Here is a 24,419-nt window from a genome sequence, read left to right on the forward strand (position 1 = left end):
ATAATTAGAAAATGTGGCCATTGGTGAAGATCTACTAGAGACTAAAAGTAGTAATGACCTGAAACCAAACAACTTATCAAAACAACTATCTGTAATGAATTTATAAACACATATTGTAGAAAACAAATAACAGAACTCAACAGCTGCATACCAAAACTTGTCACTAATGGTCATTAATTCTGCACATGAAAATCTACTACAAAAAAACGACTCAACTATTGAACGTCAAATCTCTATTGTTGATGCATACCCTCACATTTATTTATAGAAATGAAAATGGAAGACTAGGGTATACAAAATTAGATCTAAATCATATATATATGGATATTCAAGAGGATGATGTGGTTCACTCCAAGCCAAGAGTTCATATTACCTTGGGGTCTACACCATAACTAAAGGTCAAACTCCAAGACAAAAAATTATCTAACAATAAAATTGTAGTATCCTCAGCATGTTATCTATTTTGACTGGAGATTAAGGAAATGGATAAGTTGATATTGTCCTTACCCTACCGAAAACTTTTGCACCCATGCACAGTCACAGATAAAAGGAAAATTTAGGGTTGCACAATCTGGTCATTTAATCATGGCTGCCATCATTTACATATTAGATCTATCGATGATGTAATAGAGAGCACCAAATCTGTTGTACGTACACTAGCACATTGAATATTATCATAGGCACACACTTTAATAGGTTGTTTAACATGTACTTTTAGGCATATGTGGTTATAAGTTGTGATTCCCTAATAGAAGTTAGAAGGATAAAACCTTGTAGTAACATGCATACTTGCATGTATATTGTAACCACTAGAAGTAGCCCATGACAAGATGTTAAAAGCATATTCCATGGGGTTACAATGAAAGAAATATGTAATTGATATTATGACCCCTGGCTCCAAAATGGTATGATATTGAGAAAACAATAAAAATTCCTCCAAGTGACAGAGAGGCCATGAAGAGTTTCATGACAACAATGAAGAAGATTTATACTTTAGATTAAGAAGAAGCACCCATTGTCTAAACTCAATGTTCCCTTATTTTCTTTTCACATGGATAATGCCAATCTAGCACAATTGAGGCTTTGTGTGATGAGCATTGTGGCAGAGATCCAATAGGTTGGTGGCAAATTCATGTTGTACTTGCCTGGGTGCTACAATGATTTTCTATACAATTTCTCACACAATTAGCCAGTTCCCATCCCCTAAGAAAGGAGTTTGAGTACATATCATTTAGTGAAGAGGAACAATTGGGATTTGTATAAAATTTTATTTATATTCACAGTATCTCTCATGATCTTTCCTAGGAAGACATTGGGTACAACAAATCTACTTCTCAAAAGTAGGACCAATAGAATTTCCACACACAATACTGTGATATTCCAATCATGCAAATATAGGTACGTTGTGATCAATCTAGGCATAGTTTGGGCATCACAGTTAATAAAGCACTAAGAACTATGTAACTCAAATATGGGTATTGGGACAAACTCAATAATTCTCCTCCCAGCCATTAACATGCTGTGAACCCTACAACTGTCACCCCCTAGCTTGTGTAATATGTCCCATTACCCAGACCTCCAAGGATTCCAGAGGTCTAATCTGACCTCCACCATCCTAGCATAAGGTATTTAGTTATAGGCTAGTGTAGGAGTTCTAAAGGCATGCTTCCTCCACCCTGTAACCCACGTGGAACTCCAGAGATATGTATCTCCACCCAATCATAAGTAAGGGATTTGAGGGAGAAACGTCTCAACCCTTTGATGAAAGATGGACTCCAGAGATCAACATCTCCACCATTTAGATAAAAGTGATTTCAAAGGTGTTGTCTCCACCCTAACTATGCTCAAGGTTTCCAAAGACCTATCCCCACCTTATGTACCAAGTTGGAATGATATGGGATTAGCCAACCTCTTATCAAAAAACATTTCCCTCTACTGTGACCACCATGGTTAATTTCGGCCATAGAACCTACAAAGTTTATTCGGGAAGGTTTCTAGAGGACAATACTTCCCATTCCATGAATTTGGTCAGAAGCTAGGTGCCCAAAATAATGTTCACCTATCACAAAGTCAAAGAGAAGATCAAATATAATTATATTAAAACAAATATCAAAATAAAACGTCTCATTGATTAAGCTAATTAACTAATATCACCCTCTCTGCAACACGGATTTTCCTGAAAATCATTACACAAATAAATGCCAATTCAAAATCCTAAACTTTGAGCCAATGTATCCCCTTTATTCTGTGGCTCATGTTGAATTAAAACTATATGTAAAGGTCTCAAACTAACATACATCTAACTCTTACCCTCAGTTTGTAAATTAAGCAAAACCAATTAGGGTTCAAGTTCATGAACCATGCATATAATTTTTCTATGGATATTCAGAGGAGCTTGTCATGGGGATACATATTGTCATTATCCATGGGTGTTGTTGGTGTACATTTTCTGAACTAAATCCAAATGTGAAAATGTTGGTATAACCAAAGAATATGACAGAACATAAGAGAACTACCTAATATGGCCAACTTAACATGTGTCTCATTGAGTGGGGACCTTTCTAAACTTTGTAAGAGTGATGGTTAAAGGAAAAATGTGCTTTAGCAACATGAATAGTGCTATGTATATGCAAGCCAATTCTTTTAGTAATTTTTTCAAATAGTTTTCAATATCGAGTGATAATTTGGAGGGATTGTGATTTGTAGATGCATAAGACCCTAAATAGTCAATTATAACCAATGAGCTAATGAGAAACACAAACAACATATAGTAAGAAAACTCGATAGACCACAATAAACTTATTGCCAATGTCTTTTCAAAGAAAAAGATAACAAGGGTTTAAGACCATAAGATTTCATAAGGATTTTTATACTAACCTGTCATGCTATAGGCTCCCTTCTGTCGTTGTCTTAGCAAGGCTAGATTACCATTCCTGTGTGGCCGATGTTGCAATATCGCCCTCCACTAATAGAATGTTTCCCTCTTTTGTATTCCTGCATTTCCCACTCTCGTTTTTCATCCTTTATCATGCTCTCCCTATTTGTCCTTTCTTTCCCATCGTCTTCTCCTCATCCTCACCTCCTGCCTTTTATACTTTTTCCCTAGGTTGGTACCCTTTCTCGTTGAGTTTTTCTGCCATTTGGCCCCCTTGGTCTTTCTGGTGTTTTCTCTAGTCATCACCATCACAAGCCTCCCTCTAGAATCTACCAGTGTGCACCTTATCCACTTCTCCATGTGCTCTAAAGTCTGCCAAAAATATTCCCAAATCTTTGTTCCTCTTCTCATGAAGTCTCTCTTCAATTTTTCAAACTTTGAAATCAAATCAAACTGCAAAATTTCGTCGTTTGTTGGTTCAAGGTTCGAGTCATCGACTACACTTATATGGGTTTTCAAAATACCTTTGAAAGAAAACCTCGAGCAATTCGTTTCACTGTAAACCCCAGTGCCACTCAGTCACAACATGTTTTTTCACACTCCTAACCCTGCACATTGTACATGTTTCATTCCTTTTTGTATTTTGGCTGGGTTTTAAGCTCAGTGCTTAAATGCGACGAGACATAAAATTCTCTTCTCCAATTATCACGTTGTAGGATGAATTCCGGTTGCAACTAGCTAAAAGACAATGAAAACAAGGGTCATATGAATCATGGAGGCAATAATTGAAGGTTTATGGGATCTGGCGAAGAAACAGTAGGAGAGTGGGAACATAGGAGATGCGATTAAATGTCTGGAAGCTATTTGTCAAAGCCAGGTCTCTTTTCTGCCAATAATGGAGGTCAAAACTCGCCTCTGCATTGCACCACTCTTATTGAGTTACATTGACAATGTAACACACTTGAAAATTCATCTCGAGTGCGCAGTAAACATATTTTTACTCCTATGTCAAGACCTTTCACGTTTTGATTAATTCCCCTTGCAACTACTAACAAAACACTTCACTCCTAATCTACACCCATATAATTTACAATTATTAAGAAAATCATGGTTTGATCTTAAAATATCTATGTATACGGTGTTCATGGCACATAATCCTAAACCAAGTTGTATTTAGTGTTTATGGCACATAATCCTAAACTAACATGTCTTTAGTAACACCTTTGGAAGCTTCGTGGATGGGTTCTTCCAGTCTAATTTCTCTAAAATCCGGCAGGAATCTATTGAGATCACAAACTTAATGGGTATTTCCTGCATAATGGAAGTGCCCTAGGGGTTTTTCAGGGTGTTGAATACATATATATGTCAAAAAACCAAGTTAAATAACACAAATCAGGAGTTCACCTCAAATATTTCCGCCATATTTCAGCATGTAAAATAAAAAAGGTTGCACTAAATACAACTTCATCATAAACTAGCATACTCCGAAGCAGGGGAAGGGAACACCGAAAAGGAGGTTAAATTTTGATTATAGTTAAATTTTAATTATATGTAAACATTGAATGCAAAATTAACCATTCATTTAAAACAATTGTTGCAGGGCAAGTTAGTTCCTGACACAAAAGTTAGAAATTATGCTCTAGAAGTTATTTATCTTTAAAGAAATCTCAAATTTTTGTAGGAGTTTGATTGTTTATCATAAACCATTGAAATTATTAAAATTATTGCAATATATGAATATATAATATTTATTATTCATTATGGCATATCATTTAAAGAACTAGGTGAGTGCAAACTAGAGGGATGTGAGAAGAGAAGATATCATGAACAATGATCTAAATAATGAGGTGAACAACATCAAAATTAATGTTAAGACATGGTCTCAAGATCAAATGCTTAAACAATGAAGTGAACTAAGGAGGGAGGGATGTGAGAGAATAAGACCTTATTGGTCACATATTTTAGATGTTCTACATTTTAATTTTTTGTTGGGTATGTTTTTCCAAACAATTTCACCCAAAAATTCGTAAAATAAACTTGTAATTACAAATATTAGTTGTTGAGATTGCATAATTAAAGTTTCCTAAGGGTTTTTGAGGATGCAAATCAATTTATGTGTAGAATATATGAATTAAATAACTTGGAATTGAGATTTATCAAGAAATATGTTGCCAGATTATTTTAATATAACTTTAAAAAGAAAAAAACATAAAACATTTAGACTTGTCTCTGTTTGGCCTCTTAAATTAATTGAATATCAATTAGTCTCATTTTTTTTATTCTCACCATGTGATTTGATACCTCTTACAAATTTGATATTTTCAATTTTCGTCTCACTATATTTATAGCAATTTAAAATTTGAATATAAAAATGTAAGTTTTGAAGAATAAAGTTGAAATATTAAAAAATAAAGAGTAAAGACATTGTCAATTGGGGTTATCTTTTGTGCAGAATGGTTGTTATCTTCCCCACCTACGTTCAATTCCCAATGAGTGACATGATGATGAAAAATGTGGTTGTAATGTTGTATTGATCCTCAATATTTTTTCCAATTACTTATATCTCTATCAAATTACAATAAAATAATGTTTTTTGGAATATTCAAAAAATTAAAAATCATTCATAAAATTATTGTGTTGGTTTGACTCTTTACTCTTTCTATTATTTCTCTAGACAGTTGTTTTACATGGGTAGCAACACATTATCTTTGGTCAACGCATCTTGTGTCATCTACATTTAAAGAATCTACAAGATATCTATAAGAGGAAAAAAAGTTGACATTCCTTAGATAAGAGGAAAAACAATCTCACATTCCCTGAAAAGCTAATGTTGTTAAGTGTAATAGAATTCAAATAATGTTTGGTGTTTCTTTAAAATAATAAAATTCAATCAATGCTTGGTGTTTTCTTTTATAGTAATAGTAAAGGAATCATCTTGGATATTAAATATTTGACCATTTCCCATGTTAATTTTATTCCCAATAGGATTATCTAATATGTTGCTCGACATAACATCATCACTTGTGGAGAAATGAAAGTAACTTGGAAGGATGATGCGTGGATGTTGTAAATATGGAAGGAAAAAAGGTGTCTCATCGTGGGTAATTTATATATGGAAGTGGATGAAGAATAAAAAAGAATGACATGTAGTATTGCCCAAATAGACATCATTTACTTTTCATCTCCCTTTATTCATTAGGTGAAGTTGTGCTTCCAATGCTACTTGAACCAATTGTTTCAATGACAATGGTATAAGGCAATATTGAACCATGCCATGATCAGGTCTTAGAATGTTTTATAATGTTTTAGAAGATGATGAGATAATGTTTTATAATGAGTGGAATTCTATTAATTGTAGGTTTCAAACTTTATCTATGAAAATAGGAACTTGTAATTTTCTTCATGGCATTCAAAATTGCAAAATCAATTATCCTTTTAGCAATTCCATATCTTCTATCTACTAGAAATTATGTTCTTCTGTCAAGGTAAGGTACGAAGAAGGTCATAATAATGTCAAATGCAAAGAAAAAGTCTACAATCAAGTCTACAAAAAATAAGCCTCCTTTCTGCTCCTCAATAAACCCAAACTCAAATGGTGAAACCATCCTTTTTGCTCCTCGATAAACCCAAACTCAAATGGAAAAACCCACACTGAGTAAATCACTAGCAGGATCAAGAAATTTTCCTAGGCCCTACAAGTATAGAAAGTTCAATATAAATCACTCTTTGCAACAATTCATCCTCTCAGAAATTATAAGGATTTGTTCTAATAAAAATCAAAGATTGTTACTAACCATAGAAGACAAAGATTTGTTCACTTATTTTGATAAGGGATCATGGAAGGTACATATCGATCAAAGTCGTCCCTTGTTTTGTTTTGAGAAGGAATAAGGTCGAGCGGGAGAAAGTAAGATCAATATTGACCTAGGGCAACCTATTCAGAGGACTATCTTGGTTTATCTAGTGGTTTATCTGCTTGCATTATGTGAAAATGATGGGCAAGCTTACAAAGGAACAAATCTCTGAGTTCGGTGAGCCTTTTAGCTTGTTTGACAATGATGGATGTGGATGTATCATAAAAACGGAGCTTATGACAATAATGCATTCTTTAGGTCAAAACACCAATGTATATAGGAGGTGGTCCAAATGTTTTATAATCAATAATCCAGTCCTGGATACAATCAGCCACAGAAGAGAAGTCCCAATTCACCTGTAAATGTAGCATCTTAAATGCACCCTTCCAATTTGATTTTGGAAATAAGCATCAAAGAAATAGATGAGTCGAGTCATCCATTTCCTCCATATAGAGTAAAAAACAACCATGATCACTCTATCCATTACGACACAAATTTTCCCATGTCAATATGAAGTCGATAATATCCTTTCAATGATATTCTTAGGCAAAGAGAAAAGATGAAGCCAATATAGAAATATCCTCTGAAGGACTACTCAAACTAGAGTCAGCTTGCCTCTGAGGGTGAGCCACCTATGTGCCCATGATAATAGTTTACATTGGGTTTTCTCTATAAACCATCTCTAGTCCTTAATTCCATAACAATTAGGTTGGAGCATAAATCCAATTTATTTAAAACCTACATCCAATGCAGTGCATATAACACCAAAAATATGAGAAACCTCCAATACCAATACATCATTTGGGTAAGCATAAATGATATAAGATTTAGTATTATTCGTGAGGGTTCCATAGACCGACCCAAACAAGTCAATAATACAATAAATGTGTCTCTATTACAGAATAGGAAATATACCAAAGAGTAACACATCATCAACAAAAATCAAAGGAGTAATCATGACTTGTCTACATACACCTTTGCTGCCAAAATTACATTTAATCCATCTACCTCCACACTTGTAGCCAAAATTAATGCCCTTGTGAATTTTGTAACTAATGCTTCCATAATCCAATCTTTTACCCTCAGCGTCTGCTTCTTGTAAAGGTCGTTGTAGATATTTTGAAGTAGACATATTGTCTACTAATGGACATTCTGTAATTTGCCTCCACCATCCTTGTAGAAATTATGGTGTGGATTTGCAACTACTCATGAAGTTTTAATCAAAATCACAAGAGACAAGCCTAATCTACTACTCTGAGGAAGTTAATTCACAATTTAGAACAAAAAATTTAGAAATGCAAAAAGAAATAACACACACACAATATTTATCTCTAGGAAAGAAATCTGCTAAAAACCCCAATGCATGCTTGCATTAATCTGATGAATAGAGATGTATTACAATTTATTTGCTGAACTTAGCACAACTTGTAAGTGAATAACCTATATCTCTACTCATTGAGAAGCTCCGACCCAGACTTAGTCAACTTCTACCTTTGTTTGAGCCCAAATTTCCTTGAGAAATTGAGCCCCTATTATTTAGGAATTTCTACAAAATGGATTACACAATTCCTAAGGTTGATCATCTGACTGCATGCAACACCTGTACACTCAAGACTAGTCTACAATTGATGTTACACTTCTTTGGAATCTCCACCATAGCTAGCGAGCTCAAATTATTTCCATGCACTAGCCATTTTAGGTTGATTGGTCAGTTAATTGGATGATCACTGAGTTTGACTAAAGTCCCACTGCATAATGGACATTCCACTAGCTCCTCAAGCAATTGTAACTAGTTTAACTTTAAACAATTTGTGATAATTGACTTTGATTGCTACAAATTAGCAATCACACATGCTTAACTAAACTCTAACTCCTCCAACTCAAATTTACTGAATAAACCGGGTGACACAAGCCATGCCACAGAAATTAAATACATCCAAGTTGTCTATTGACGTCGAAATTAAAATTTTACAATTTTCATTAAAGAAAAATCAAATTGAGAATTTCTTGTTGCATTTTTCAAGACACCCTCTCAACAATAAAGGGATTATCAACCACCCTTATCCTACACCTATGGAACTTGAACTTCCCTCTTTACAAATCTTTTGTCAAAATGTTAGCATCTTGTTCCTCTGTCAAAATGTAGTGTAAAAACATCATTTGCCTTTGCACACAGTCTTGTAAATGGTGATACTAGATATCTATATGCTTGGATCGATCATGAAATATAGGATTCTTAGAGAGCTTGATGCAACTCTAATTATCACAGTTGGATCCATCATCTAACTAAATAGTCCAAGAAGTATATTTCTCATCGATATTGCCTCACATGTTGCTTGACTTGCAGCCATGTATTTTGCTTCTGTCGAGCTAAGCACCACATATATTTGCTTCATGTTGTACCAAGAAACAAATGTAGATCAAACACTGAAAATTCCACCCGATGTACTCTTTCAGTCTAATGGACCTTGCACCCAATTTTCATCTCTGAAGCCACACAACTTCACTCCCTTTGCTCATTTGTACCATAGTCAAAATTGAGTAGTGTCTCCAAGGTACTATAAAACATGCTTAGATGCCTTCCAAAATAGTTTGGTTGGCCTAACCATAGCTTGGCTTAGCTATTTGACTGCATAGCACATATCTAGTCATGTGTTCACAAGATACATGAGTCAATCCACTAGTTTCCTATAAATGGTAGCATCCACTTCTTCACTTGAAGTAGAATCCTCCTTCCTCTAGTTGTTCACTAGAGTTATCTCTGTGAGTTTACAACTCTCCATGCAGTATCTCATTTTCATACTTTCATTAAGAGAAACATAGTTTTCCATCTCCTTTTCATACTTCCAACTAGAGGAAGTAGTGCATGAGATCCATGTCCTTCATTTCAAATCCCCTTACAATGTCCTCCTTACACGATCTCATTAGCTGCTCATCACTAGCTAAAATTAAATCATCAACATATAAGGAAATAATAAGTAATTTACCTTCTACAAAGATGTGATAAAGGTTTTCATCCAATTCACTTATGGTGAAGCCAAAACTGGTGAGATAACTATTGATCTTGGTGTCCCAAGAACGAGGTGCTTGTTTGAGACTGTGCAAAATCTCACTTGAGTTTGCACACATGAGACTCCCAATCAAATGTCTCAAAACCTTTTGGTTGATTGATGTACATCTTCTCCTCAATAACCCCATTGAGAAATGTTGTTTTTACATCCATCTGGTGGACCTTCCACCCCATCTATTTAGCTAAGGAAAGAATTGATCTAATGGATGAGTACCTTGCTACAAGAGCAAAGGTCTCCTAATAGTCAATTCCCTCAACTTGAGAGTACCCCTTGGCCACAAACCTAGCCTTACATTTCTCTATGCTTCTATTTGTTTCCTGCTTCACCTTGAAGATCCATCTTGAACCCACAATTGATTTATATGTTGGTCTTGGGAGCACTTCCCAAAAACTATTCTTTGGAATGGATTCGTATTCCTCCACCATTGCATCAAACCACATAGGTTTCTCTATTGCTTCCTCAAAACATGATAGCTCAATCTCTATAAGCTCAATCATAAGAGCCGTGTAGACAGTGTACCGCTCAGGTGACCTCCTTTTCCTACTTAAATTTGAAGGAGCTCCCACATTCTCCCTCGTATCCTACACAAGTCAGTCACCTTCCTTGTTTCATTTTCTACCTTCTCTGGATGGTTCTACTTGCATGATTGTATCCACTCTGTGCTCCTCAATTTTTAGTTGTTTCACAACTTCCTAAGGATCCTCCTTTGCATAAAAAATATTCTCTTCTAGTGGATTTAAAATTCCCTCTCAAGAGGGAACTATATCGCTTTCTCCTCATTAAAATTTACATCCCTTTACACAACTATCATTCTGAGGGATGACAAGTACACATGGTTGTTGTGGGGAGTTTCTGTGTAACCAACAAATACTCCCAATTCTATAGTCAGATCAAGCTTATTCCTTAATTCTTTGGATACATGGTAGTAAACAGAGGCACCAAAAATATTGAAGTGTGAAAAATCTAACTTGTCCCTGAGAAAGCCTCCTCTAATGTAATCATGCCAAGAATCCGATGATAAATTTGATTATGAAAACATATTGTTGTATTGCATGCCTCAACCCACAAATTTTGAGGTAGGCCCTGGTCATGCAACATCACCCTCGTTGCTCCCGCAATGTTATGGTTCTTTCTCTCAACCACCCCATTCTACTATGGGTTGTGGGGTGCTGTCAATTCTCATTGAATTCACACAAATTTTTTGAAATTCATTCAACACATACTCACCTCCATTATCACTCCTGAGATCCTTCACCTTCTTATTCGTTTCTTTCCCTACGACTGCCTTGAATTATACAAACTTGGAGAATGTTTCATCTTTCTTTCGCATGAAGAATATCTAACACTTCCATGAGATGTCATCAATAAAAATGAAAAAATATGTGTGTCTAGTAGTGGACGCTGTCAAGAAAGGTCCACAAACATTAGAGTGGATCCTTGCTAGGACTGCATGTGCTTTTTTGTCCCGATCATGGAATGTGGATTTTGTGTACATCCTTTGCATACATCTTGCTACTCAAATGATCCTTTAGGGAGGCCAATGATTATTTGTTGTATAATATTCAAGGTTCCATGGTGAAAATGGTCAAATATTTTGTGCTCAATTTCACTGATATTGCGGTCCTACACTTTCTCTGCCTTAGTGCTTAATGTAGCACAATCTTCCACATATAGCCTATAAAATTTCTTTGCAGAAACCATGATCTGCTTCACCTGTCCTATGGTTATGTGTCTCGTGAATGATTTTTCTTTGCTAAAGATCACATCATAACCACGATCTTCCAAAAATGCAACAAAGATGATATTTTTCTTTAGGCCTAGAATAAACATGATATCCTTGAGCCTAAGAGTGGAGCCCGATGCCCCATGAAAGGTGATTATACCAATATTGGTTGTGTTGTACCTTCTGTCATCCCCTAGCTTGATGTGCATCTGGATATATTTCTCCTCTAGGTCACTGAAAAAATCTCTACACCCTATCATGTAGAATGATGCATCTGAGTCCAAGTACCACACGCTCCCCATCACTGTGTTGGACATGCATGCGATAAGGGTAAATTCAAGCTCGAACTATGAAGCCAAGGCTTCACCTATTCCTCCTCCTATGGTCTTCATTTTTGCCTTTTTCTGTGGACACTTCGTGGCATAGTGCCCACATTCATGACAATGGAAGCATTTAATTTTTGAAAAATCTTTCTTCTTTCACTCTTGGCTAGATTCTGGTTTGGTTTGAGATTTATTCCCTTTTACTTTCTTTCCCTTTCCAACCAATCCGAAGTTTTCTTCATCCTTTCCCTTGGATGAGGTTCCATCTCTCGTATCTCGCCTTATTTCCTCCTGTACCAAATCAAGCCATAACCACTCCCAATTTGATAGTTTCTCCCTCCCATTCATTGAATCTTGATAGCTATGCCAACTCTTAGGAAGGCCCATAAGGGATATGCTTACTAAGTCATCCTATGAAATAATGACACCAAAACCAACTCTTGCAAGCTCATTATTCCTTCCACTGAGCAAGTTTTTGGGCATCAGATTCCACTGGTTTTGCAACATCTCTCTTGATGTATTCTAGCAATCCATTGTCATTGAATACCTCCTCCATGTAATCCTTCCATGCAATCAAATTAGTGTTGCATTCCAATGTATACTTTAGCCTTGGCCCGTTGAAAGTCATCTTCTCAACTCTTAAGAGATCCTACTACAATGGACTACAAATTTAAACCTCCTGAGAAAAAATTTGAAATTCCTGCTCTAACATGAATCCTGCTATGATACCATGTAGAAATTATGGTGTATAATTGCAACTTCTCATGATGTTTCTTCAAAATCACAAGACACAAAACTACTCTAATACTCTATGGAAGTTGATTCACAATTTAGAACAAAATTTTTAGACATGCAATAAGAAATAAAACACATGCACACAATATTTTTCCTGGGGAAAGAAATATATTAAAAACCCCAATTCCTTCTTGCATTAATCTTGTGAATATAGATGTATTACAATTTCTTTGCCCAATTGATCACAACGTGCAATCGAATAACCTATATCTCTACTCACTAAGAAGCTCTGACCCAAACTTAGTCAATTTCTGCCTCTGCTTGAGTCCCTATTTCCTTGTGCAATTCCTTCAAAAATTAGGCCCCCATTATTTAAGAAATTTTCCAAAATGGATTGTGCAATTCCTAAGGTTGATCATCTGACTACATGCAACACTTGTACACCCAAGACTATTATACAGTTGATGTTACACTAACTTGGAATCTCCACCACAACTCAGGAACTCAAATTATTTGAATGCACTAGCTATTGTGGACTGATTGATTAGTGAACTAGATTATCACTGAGTTTGACTAAAGTCCCATTGCACAACTAACCTTCCACTAGTTCCTCCAACAGTTAGAACTAGTTTAACTAACTTTTATTGCTACAAATTAGTAATCACACATCCTTAATAGAAGTCCAACTCCTCCAACTCAAATTTACTGAGTAAACTATGTGACACAATCCATGTCTTACAAGTTAATTGCATCCAAGTTGTTTGTTGACGTGGAAATTCATATTTTCTCAATTTAATCAACACAAAATCAAATTGAGAATTTCTCGCCACATTTTTCAACAATCCTTCAAGTGAATCTAATCGATGTTACTAATGACAGTCAGGAGTTACAACACAACAATGTGCTGATAACAACAACCAATGGATAGAAGTAGCATTCAAAATAAATAAAATAGTCAAAAAACACATATTAAAACACAATTGATGGAGATTCTGAAAAGTAATACAACTATGTTATTGCCTATCCACGTTCATCGAAAGTGCCTCCATCGGTCCTCTCATGAACCACACCTTTATTGTCAATCTCCATCGTCCTAAATCTCATCAGTTGTTATTGGCTTCCATCGCTCTACATCATGAAGAACCCATTAGTAGCGTAAAGACGGGCCCCTAATCCTTTACCTTTACCATTTTTACTAATACCTTATATTGAAAATTTGAGACAAAAGATTTAGTTTTTCTTAAAAAATTGTCTTAAAATCCCCTTCTATGTAGTAGTTCTGAATGCAACAAAAGACAAGTTGTCTCTAATCGCATTAGTAGAGATTGAAGGGACAAAAGAGGAATTGATGTCTAAGAAACCTTGCCAAGAAAAGTTGTCACTTTCTTCAGGGTCGACTACCCCCACAAAACGAAGATCCCAACAATTCATTGCCTTGATATAAGATAACGTGAATGCAAAGTGAAATAAAAACCTTGGTATAGGCGTGAGACAGTAGTAGCCTGCAAGCTGGCAGTCGTAGGGTGCATTGTGAGTCAATTTTGTAGTTGTTAGGTAATATTTTCTTAAATTGATATGTTTTGACTGAATTTCTTGTCTTAATTGTTAATTTTCTTAAATGAGTTTCATCTTAAGTGACCATTGTCTTAAATGTAAAGTATTGTCTTAAAATATTTTTCTCTCAAACTGTTTTTGTCTTATATATAAAGTTTTGTCGTAAAATATTTTTGTCTTTAAGTATTTTTGTCTTCAAATAGTTTTGTCTTAATTTTTTTTTGTCTTAAACTGTTTTGTCTTAAATATAAAGTTTTGTCTTAAAATATTTTTGTCTTAAAATTTTTTGACTCAAAATATTTTTGTCTCAAACTGTTTTTGTCTTAAAATTTATATTTAAGACGATTCAATTGATATTAAAAGTTTAATATAAAACAACTTAAATAAAAAGTAATTTTTTAAGACAAAAGATTTCTTTTGTCTTAAAAGTGCCCTTGGTGTAGTAGTGAGTTACTCCAACAAATACATGGTTATGAATTAACTTTTTCACCTTCAATTGTTTATGTAGAAATGTTTTACTATATTAGAATATTGAATAATTGTTGATTGGATAATGGTTAAATAAAACTTCAAATTCTAACTTATGGCTATGATATCATTTACTTTTGTTTCTTATATATTCTATATAATGATTGTTTTTTTATTGGATAAGTTGTAACACTTGTTTGTTTAGATGATAGTATTAGAGATAGTGCCTATAAATTAACTCTCTATGTGGTCATTTTGGTATGACAATCAAACGCCTATTATACTGATTTTTTCTAAGGGTGATTTATAGGATGGAGGTTGATCATGTTAGTGATATTAATTAAATCCCTAGAAAACCATTTATAGTTGGGCATAATGTGGGTGATACCTTCCCTATTACGGGGATTGAAAATGTAAGCAGCTAGACTACAAATAATCTCTTGTTGGACATCGATTTGGAACTAGGTCTCAAATTGAGCGAAAAAATTGTTTGATTATGGGACATTATCATGAAGCTTATATGATTTTTTTAGTATGATTCTTGTTTTATCCTAGTGTTATGTGGAACATCAATAGTTTAGATAAATAAACCTCTTTTTGAGTCAATATGCCAAGGTTGTGAATGTCCATTATTGCATGATAACCATGACAACTATGATGCCAACTCACAATAATTTCTAATTGTGTTTTATGACTGGATGATTATATTAGGGGCACATCGTTGGTTAGCCTAGAAAGTAAGGAGAGGTATTTATTGGAATATTTAGAACCTAATTGCATTATATATACTGAATCTTGAAGTTCTAAGACTTGTTGAATTTCATATGGAAATCATAATAGAATGATATAATAGGGGAATTAAAGAAGGGAGATTTTGGAAGGATGGTAAAAGAAATTGTAACCTAGGTGAAGTTTTTTTAGTGAAAGAAGATTATATTCTTTTTAAATCGCCAATCATAGTAGCATAAGAACTTGTTCTTAGTGGTAATCTATGATGAATCCAAAAGAATCAATAGTTAAATTCAAAAGGTACTATGAACGAGGCATAGGTTCGAGGTAGAGTAAAGTAATATTAGAAGTGAGGTGTAATATTTGTAAAATGGTGGAAGGACAAGATAAGGAATAATTTTTAGAAATATAATGTGGTGATTGGAGCTATAGAAGAGAAGGGAATGACAAAAACATGAATGGAAAAGTTGAAATTGTGGAAAATGAGGGTCGAGGAAGTGATAGATAAATTGATCTAGGAGCATGAATCTGATCTAGATAATATATAAAACATATTGTATAAAGATGATATTTATAAAAATGTTCTTGATTAACCAACAGAATAGGGCATGTGCATTTTCATGGATATTTTTTTCTTTTTCTTTCATTTTTATCTATCTTTTTGTGATAAACGGGAGCAAAAATGTGAAAGCTATAAAAAAAATATAACAAATGAAACGGAAATCATTTTCAATAGCAAATGTCGTGTAGTAAATACCCACCTCTTTCTCCATTGAATTACGTCATAAGACCAAGTTACAATAATATCTACTTTCCTTACTATAAACATAATAATCTCTCTAAGGTATATGCATGTATTTTTCCACAACCATAATTATAAGTTCTTAGAAAAGAAAGATAATAGATTTAAAGATACACTATTATTTTATTATGTAAATTCAAGTTTGTTATATTTATCACAATCACATAAAATACTACCCCTTTTTATTTCACTTGCACTAGTATAATTTTTCTAGTCGCTAATTGTCATCTACAACATTACAAATTATGTTTCAAGAATTAATTTTGAACTTAATTCTAATATTACATGCCAACACCTTGTATTTTTTATCCAATATCATTATAATCACAAAAGTTAAAAACTAAATTGTATATCAATAATTGCTTATACAAAAATAAAATTAAATAATAATAAGTAATTTGGAAATATAAATGATGCATGTATTCATGGATTTTCCATACCCATTTACGATTCTAACATTTATTTTTGGTAAGGTGAATTGTATTGCTAGTACAACTTGAAATTACATAGAAGTGCAATATGCCTAAGGTTAGTATCTCACAAGGGAGACCTAACTATCACCAAAAATAAACTCTCTAAAGAGAGGTAAAGGATAATTGAATGATATAGTGTTCCAAGATTTTACAACAAAGAGAATTGGGTCTAACTAGATAAAAGGAAATATCAGAAGAAAAATAAAAAATTGACGAAGTCATGATATGTTGTTAAGTAGATGGATCTAAATCAATAGAAACAACTTGGTTGGGGTATTTTTCTTCCATGGTTGTACCCCTAGATGGGGGTTGGATTCCCATATGCTTCTCTATACACTCCATTCTTTCATTAAAACCTTTCATTTGTTGGTGGATGTGCTCAAGAGTGTGAAGAATGTCCATTTGATGTTCATACCAATCCAACATAACTCTAATTGATAGGAATTTCATATCATAGTAGAGGTCTATAATTTCCATGTATTAGTTGAACCTACCCTATGTGTGGCTTGTATTAGGGACCTAATCTGTGAGCTCTTCCAAGACCTCTATCTTTGAGAGACAAGGTCTCTAGGTAGATCCATCCACCTGTGCATGGGTAATTTCTTCCTGTTTTTTACCTAGGGTGAGGTGAAAATATTTTGTGGCATCTTCTTCTAAATGATGGTGCATCCTCATCCTACTCCTATGGTCACCCTCTAGGTAGTAAGAAAAACCCCTACACACTCGAACTTATTGGTGTGGTATGGTAACAAGGTCCTCCAAGTGGCTAGAGAGAAAAAAACTCCAATGTATGCAGAGGAGGAGCTCGATAAGTGCCAAAGAGGCTCTATGTCATAAGAACATATGGGAGGTGGAAATAGCTAGAGAAACAATCATCACTTGGAATAGCTGGCCTAACACAACAAAGGAAAGAGTACTAGGGGTTGTGAGATAATAAAAAAGACTATATAAGGGCAACAAAAGAGACACCTTTAAAGCCTATAGGGGGAGAGAAAGTGTGGCCTAAAATGAGATGATAAGAGAGGTAAATTTGGGAGGGGAAGGGGGTGTCTAGCTACATGGATATAGAGGGATGACAGGGGGCATGCAAGTGAAAACCTAAATACTTGAGGCTAAGGTGAAGAAGGGAACATAGATAGCGGAAATCAATAAATGCCTAGGTGGTTGAAGATCTACTACGGTTCCAATTGAAAAAACACCAATAAAATGAAAACATTTGATAGAGGAGACATATGATATTGTCCTAATCGCACTGCAAATGGAGTATAAGATAAAGACTTGTTGGGAAAGATAAGAATTCCATCTATGAGGGATGTGTTTCCTTGTCTTGCATGTTGAGATTCAGGTAAAGGTAGACTACTCATAGAGCGTTGTTAGGCGTTTACTGTTAGCTTTGAGTTTTATTTATCTTTGCAGTTTTGGAAGTCAAGGTTTTAAATATTTATAAAGATGAAAGAATATGTGCTAGCCTCCAAGGGAAATAGGGAATGATTCAAATCGATTTTATGTTTCTCATAGAAATGTTGAGCAACCGAAGACGCAAGAGTGGAGTGAAGAAGCCTCGTTCTCCTAGTAAATGCCAGAGAATAAACAAATACCAACGGAAATGGTATAAAAAAATAATTATGTCGTTAGAGCACGGAGAAGAGGTTCATACCAATGAAAAAAATAAGTTTTAACAAATCAAAAAGAAGGGGATGATGAAATTGTAACTATGAAAATGGGAGTGCTTAAATATGAGGAAATTTTTGTTTAAATGATTGTTTTCCTATATGTTTTCGATGCCAAAGATATTTTTGTGTTATTGGATATTTACTACCATTGATTTTATTTGGTGACATTATATTTGGAAAGAGAGTGTTCATATGGATGAGGAGGATGTTTTGTCTGAAAACAATGAAGGGGTAGCAAATTTCCCAGGTATTCAGAATGATGGAAATGAACAAATCATGACATCTATTTTTATGGGTGGTGGTGATAGCCTTCTTGAGGTGGTTAAAACTATGGTACACTTTGTTGTTGATGAGGGTCGAGGCATTCATAGTAACAACTATGTAGTCAATATAGTTGGTGCTCCGGTATCTATGTGTTATGTGTTTGTTGCAACAATGAAGGAACTTCAAAAATTTTTACTCCTCTATTGTCTTTTTTTGTTGAAGTGAACTTTCTATTGTTGTGTTGTTTCCCTTTTAGTTTTTTAGAACACTATAGAAACAATTGTTTGTGGGGAACTAAATATAGACCGTGCGAGAACTTGATTCGTTCTTAAAGGGCAAGTTTAACTAAAAAATTGCAAGAATTTGGATAATGTCGAAATAGAAGATGCCGATAATCATGAGTTTGGGTCCTTTTGTGTTTTTCTGAAAGAAAATGTTGGTTTTGGTGTTTGTTTTCTTTTTTATTAATTGTTTGTATATTTTTTTGTTGTTCAATGCATTTTCTTAGCTCATTTTTTTTGTGATTATGTCTTTGCCTAGGGAGGCTTCATAGAAGTGAGGACTGTGAGTGAGAAAGATATGGTTGAATAGATGTTATGATGGAATATATGCACTCTAATTCAAATGATCGTGTTGCTGCAACTTATTTTCTTATTGATATTAATTTGCTTCCTAGGATGGTTGACAATTTGAGCCAGTCTGTTGGGAATGTTGGAAGCAAAATTTGTGCACACACCTTTAGAGAGAATATCCTTAATGCTAGAGATTGCGGGGACACTTATCTTGTTGGTGCACCACAGGTGGTTTATGCATTTATGTTTTCGATGGTTTTTCACTTGTGAATTTTAAATTTATATTTTTTTTCACATATTATGTTTCATGTTATTTCCTTTCAGCATGTTGATCAAATAAATAATGGTCAAGGAACATATATGCATTGACATCAAGGAATATCAGTTCCTCCAGTCGCACTTGAGTGGAGACACAATGTAGATAATGTGCATCCTCTATGTGTTTGTTGTGTTATTTGATTGCGGAAGTTAACTTGCTATGTACATATCCTTCATTCTCATAAAAGTTAGTTTTTTCCTTGGAAGTAAGGTTTGGTCCACTCTATCCAATGTTGAAGAATGGATTCACATTCATTTATGGAAAGTAATGATGCAAGTAATGTTGTAATTTTCCATGTATTTTCAAATCATCGCTAGCCTAGAGTAGTGCTTACGAGAGGAAATTGCTCCCTCACATTTTAACAGTGACATAGTTAAGGTCCATAAAAACTTTCAGTCTAGGATTGATAGTTTGTCTACATTTCTTATATGCCAAGTGTGAAATGAATGTTATCTTGGTGTACAAGTTGTAAGATGGCATGAGGATCCCATTTGTGAACGATGTAAGGGTGAGAATGGTGCCCATTTCTTTTCCAGATTAACAACATGGATCCATGTGAACAAATAGAGGTTTGAAGAGTTTTGACCCAGGTTGAAGAGATTCTAATAGCACAGGTAAATCTGATTCCGCAAATGTCACATGATCGTGGTGATCAATATAAATATAGTGGGTACACAATAACTTTTCTGGAGTATATTTATTCCATTGTAAGGAAGCTTCCATGACGGGTTGAGCAATTAGATTTTTTTATTGTGAGAAGATGAGGTGTTCAATCCAAATATTACGAATTCTACATGAAGAGACAACATGTGTTGGATGGATTAGTTTACAAAATAAAAATGGACAAGAACTACATGGATGGTTAAAAATTACATGGATTTAATTGCTTATTTCCTCAAAAGACCTACTGATGTCTCTAGTAGGCTGCAATTTGTTGATAGCGATATTGATGAAATAGCTAGGGAGGATGCGAAGGTTGATAGGGAGGGTATTAATTCTTTTCATTGTCACTTGTCATCGTTTCTTTCCTGCTTTTCTAATGAACCTACGGAAGTTGATTGAATGAGAAGATTTATTGAGAAGGCAGATTACACATCCATTGAACTAGTGGATTGGCCTAATATAGATACATCTCCCATTAATGAATATAATATTGAAGGATTGTTTGACATGAAATTCCCGACTTTATTCCCTACAAGAGATGGTGATTAGTTGCATCCACATATTTGCAATGTGTATATGCATGAATATGGTTTGTATTTACTCATATATTATGATCAAATATTTGGAAGCCATCCCCAGTTTCAATATTTCTTGTAGAATATGTTTTTGCGCGATTGAATTCAAGGAACAACTTCTTTCTTTTTGAAGAAGAATATCCATGAAAATGCATCTGAAACTGTATGGGAGTTGCAGAAACAACTGCGTGATATACCCAACAATACATTCGATGAAAATTAATGGATTTTGGATCTTGCTCAGGGGGAAAGGTCTTATTGGGCAAAGTTTCATTTTGATCTGACATACATGATCACCCAATTGGGTATCCCTAACTTATTTTTTACAATGAGTGAAATAGACACAAAGTAGCTTGACCTGCATAGTTTAATGCCTTTAAATAACCACTGTTATCGACAAAATGATCATGCAAAAAAATTTGAAAATGTTATTCAGTACCCACATATAGTCACTATGTACATGCACTAAAAATTCAATATCTTCTAAGAGGTGGTTTTGCATAGATATCTTGGTGCTAAGGACTTCTGGTATAGGTTTGGTATTGTTACCTTTTACCGTTTGTTATTAACCCTTTAACCAAAATGTACATTCTAATAGTTTGTTGGCTATGTGTTCATTGCATGTTCTGAACTATTTCACGTACGAGTGGTAGCATAGAGTTTTGGCCCATGTTCATGAATTTTTGTGGTTTTCTAGAGAAATAGATATGGAAACATTTGATTGGTCCAACATTATTGTTATTGGTGCTACAAAGCATCATTTCGAAAAATATGTTACTACCTGGAATCCCCGTGACATGCATCATCGAAATGTCATGATCTCTCGAAGTTTGAATGGCGAGCTATGCCTGCTAAATACGTAATTTTTTTTTATTATAATCCTAAAGAAGATTATGAGCATTTGGTGAATCATGTGCAAAGGCATATGAAATGTAGCGTTGATTTGTGTCTACATAAAAAAGGATCTATCCTTTTGTGTCACTATGATGCTCCTTAGGAGGTTCCTGTGGAGTCAACATTGTATATAGATGAAAGAGGGAAGAAAAAATATGAATTGGCATGAAACGACGACCATTTAAATTTTCAAAATGTCGATCCTTTAAAAGCATGGTGAGAAAATGTTGATTGCTAGCCAATTATCTCTCGACATGCAATGTTGAAATATATATCGAAATATGCTTCAAAGGCATAGAGAATATTAGAAAATCATCACGAAATATTGATAAGAGTAGCTTGTCGGAGTGGGTCCAAGGCTCCTACATATTCTACATATAGAAGGTTTCTTGTTGAAATTCTTGTTGAGTGTGACATTAGATCTCAAGAAACCTGCCATTGGTTGGTAAAACCCCCTCTTTTTGCTTGTAGATGCAATTTTTATCTTTGAATGTTGGGAAAAAAATGTACAAAAAGTTATCACTGCATTTTGATGAGGTTTCATGGGCAAACAATTTCATTCAGTTATATCAAACCTGGATTTTTTTGGGAACATTTGTTCTTGATAGAAACAACAAGATCATGGAGTTTTTGTGCCAACCATAGGCAAAAACCATGGAGGCTACAAGATAACCTTGCTATTGTTAATGTTTGGCCATGATTTTATGTTGTTCCTAATGTTGGGTTAGAAGCGTTTTCAACCTTTTGTTGGAGTGAGTTGATTTTATACAAGCCATTTCATGGTATTTCTTCTGATATAGGGGTTTCAACTAAAAGTATCATTCAGAATTAGAGGAATTTGAGATATTGTGTTCAACATGTTGATCGAGGCCCTTTGCTGAATGGAGCCAATGAAGAAGATTTTGAGCCCCTTGCACATGAACAAAATGTTGATTGAGACTTGGAAGAGTGGCATGTTTTTTCCTGGATAATTCCTCCAATTAATGTAAGCATTCTAGACCTTGACAATGTTGGTAGAAGGAACATTGATATTCATTACAATTGGAAGGAACCAATGGTCCCAAATAAATTTTTGGAAAAAGGGATCAATTTTATAAAATATGCTTACCATGTGGGTGTTGTAAATGGGTGCTTGGTTACAAAGGAATTTTTGTCATCTTTGTGTCTATCAGACAAATAACTGGTTGGTTTTGAGATTGTTTTTTCACACTTTTTTAATTGTGGGAATGATGGCATTTTGAAAATGATTATTCAAGGAACTGCTAGAACTAGGAAGTCTTCACTCATTCACTATATTTCTCATGCTCTTAAAGCTTCAACAATGACTGATAAAAGTCTCTTGTTATCACTCGATCTAACTGGTATAGTTTCTTTCAAAATTCATGGCAAAAAAATACATTCTTCCTTAAAAATTCCTATAAGAGATATGAAACAATTATCTGGGTAGACTATGGTAGTATTTTAAGAAGAAATGATGCATATTTGCCATATATTGATTGATGAGATGGGCTTAATAGGTATGATTCTTTTCATATAGATAGATTCTTCTTTACAAGAAGCCTTTTCCTGAAAGTAAAGGTTGTCATTTTGGTGGTAGGCCTGTCATTCTCATCACTCACCTTGGCCAACTACCTCCTGTCAAGGATAAACCCTTATATGTAGGTATAATTTCTAGGAAAGTTTTGTGGGAAAGCTTCAACAATGTTGCGAGTTTCAACAAAATATATAGGCAGCAAGGAGACAATCTAAAACAAAGGACTTTTCGCAATATTCCAATCAATATTAGAAATGAAGAGCATTTTCTTGCTAACTGGGATCTTCTTATGACACATGTTGACAACTTCTTGGATCGACAGGAAATGTTTTATTTGATTTTTCTGTTCACTTGTTTCCAATGAATAATCTCGTCAATTTACATAACCAGAAGATGCTCAAATCATTAAATTGCCATGTTGTAGGATGTGTTGTAAAATGCACTAGAAGAAAAAAAATTGGTGACAATGATGATGATTTGTTGGAGAGTGAAGTGATTATATGTCATGGAGAGCATGCTATGTTAATGTGTAATTTGTGGGTTGAGCTTGCATTGGTTAATGCTGGACTTGAATATATTGAATATATTTTCTATGCACTTGTTTCGAAGTTTCCACAACTTCCAAAATTCACTACAATTATTTTTGAAAAGTACTATGGTGTTCCCTTTGATAATGACTACTTTAATGTTTTTCCGATTGTGCCTATTGTTAGGCGAAATCTTAGACAAATTCCATTGAAAATGGCATGGGCATGTACAATTCACAAATCATAGGGGATGAATTTGCAATGAGCCACTATGGAGATTGGAGATAGAGAGATGTAAGGTTTGGTGTTTACATCTATATCAAGAATGAAGTCGATAGATGGTTTGTGGATTTCACCGTATTTTTGTTTTCAATGTTATGCTATATTGAAAGACAATGCATATGTTGCACTTAGAAAGAAATATGAGGAACTATTGTAGACAATATGAATTTCAAGGTATTTGTCTTGATTAAATCTTAGTGTTTTGGCATGTTTTTCATAAAAAAATGATTAGTTGACTGTAAGTGTTGTTGTTTCTAGCTATTACTTGTATGGGAATTTATAGGTTCTTTTTCTTCTTGTTGATGATTTAAATAGATTTGTTAATTGGTAAAGTGAGTAAATTTACCATTTGGAAGTAATTGCATGGGCAAATAGTTTTTTTTGTGGTCATGTTGTTCTTTGCTTAGTTGAATTGTACATGTTTCTACTTTTTTTCGTTGTTTTGAATATCTTTAGTTCTATGTATGATAATTTGTTTTGTGGATTTAGAATGAAAGAACCAAAACATA

Source organism: Pinus tabuliformis, chromosome 3_2 (assembly GCF_031772625.1).
Source record: "Pinus tabuliformis cultivar Carrire ecotype Pingquan chromosome 3_2, CPIR1, whole genome shotgun sequence".
Lineage (NCBI taxonomy): Eukaryota > Viridiplantae > Streptophyta > Pinopsida > Pinales > Pinaceae > Pinus > Pinus tabuliformis.